The sequence below is a fragment of the Odontomachus brunneus genome, unplaced genomic scaffold (assembly GCF_010583005.1).
Source record: "Odontomachus brunneus isolate Ranch 3 - 2012 unplaced genomic scaffold, Obru_v1 Obru_scaffold_005, whole genome shotgun sequence".
In the NCBI taxonomy this organism is placed as follows: domain Eukaryota; kingdom Metazoa; phylum Arthropoda; class Insecta; order Hymenoptera; family Formicidae; genus Odontomachus; species Odontomachus brunneus.
The window spans coordinates 1,714,588-1,716,348 of NW_022639455.1; positions in this window are offsets into that span (position 1 = coordinate 1,714,588).

The following is a 1,761-nucleotide window of genomic DNA, read 5'->3' on the forward strand; positions in this document are numbered from 1 at the left end:
TGTGCGAAAATAAAGTGTAACATTGGTCAGTGTGAAATGAAAATAATATTTCAAATTACCGTTGCTAATTATATTGAAAATTCAAATAATAACGTATGATTTCAAATAGTAACGTATTTTTAAAAAATTATTCGCAAACTACGCTTGCGTCTACAACATTCTTCTCTAAAACTCTTTCTTTGATGCATCCAATACACAAGCGGTTTGAAAAATTCATCAGAAAAGTGGCAAGAGCCTATTTTGGAGAGAATGCAAATATCGGTAACGTGGCGTTCACATTTACGTAACATCTGTGTGTAAGAAAATTGAAATGACAACGTAGCACACAGACTTGCATAACATCTCTGAAAAATGATAGTGGTCATGTTAGTGCCTATTTGATTTTATTCCATAAGTATCTATATGTACATAAATTCGATATCGTCGGTGAATGATAACGTTTTCTATTTTTTGATGATCACTCTACGTTATCGACGCTTATCAAGTTCGTCGATCGCTTCGGCATTCCCTTAAAGCCTGATCTACAATATGCTTTTTGCATTCTGTTTTTTGTTTTCTATCTTTTTCTGGCTTAAAGCTTAAGGTTTGAGTCAGAAAGAGATAAAGAGAAAGAAGCAACGAGCGCGACAAGAAAAAAAAGAATAGATGACAGAATCTCGTGCAGTCGATACAGTGGATGAATATCGACCATTTTCACTCTGTTCTGGCTTCTCTTTCATAAAATATTCTAATACCTTATGTCTTCTTATACCCGGCGGATTTGTAGGTTTGAGAACGTTTTTGGAGCTTGGCGGCGTCGCTCATTATGAATCGCCTCGAGACGGCGAGGCGAGGCGAAACTAGCGCGAACAGCTCGAGAAAGTGCGTGATTACGGTCCGTTACAAATTGGAAAAAACGCGATCGCGATCTCACACTCGGCACCGACAGACAGTGGGATACAGAGGGAGAGAGAAATCGCTCACTTATTCCGATCAATCTGACGATCCTAACAGACGAATTTTTCGCGGCCGGAGACCGCCTAGCCTGGATAGTTTTCCCGGATATACGTCGTGTCTATAAAACGGTATCTACAATGCAAACTTAAGCCATAAGACTTAAGTTTCAAGCCTTAATTTAAGAATAGCGCATATATTACCGATTAGAATTGTTTTTAACAAGAACAAAATGCGTCTCAATTTTGTTGGAAAATTTGCACGAGCTTCTGGATCAACTCAATATTTTAATGGCGCCGTCACCTCACGATTGCACCACTATGTGAGTGAAAGTGAATCACCACGACGCGCGGATTTGTTCCCTGGAGAGGAACGCTTCGGGGACCGATTAATTTCTCCTGGTAAATCAGTGACAGCTTCATCGGGCTCTTATTTATCGATCAACGAGCGCCCGCGCGACATACACGTTGGAAAATAATACCTACCTTACGTGGAATATATTGCAGCCGCGAGGCTGAAACTCCGTCCTAATTCCACCTCGCCGAAGCAACCTTTATAGGTAGGTTGAGTCATCTTCTCGTCGTTAGTCCCTGCTTTGTCATACTTTGTTAATTTCGCGCATAGCTTCTTCTTCCTTCTTCTCCTCCCGCTCCTCACCTTTTTCTTCCTCTTCCTTCTCCTCTTCTTTTGCTTCCTCGATGCGTATCGGATTACGCGTGATGGAAGCGATCACGGCAACGACACCGTACATGCATGCTCCACACGGAATACTCGACAATGATATAAATATTAATTATTTATTCGCTTGCGTTCCTCGTGGAAATCAGG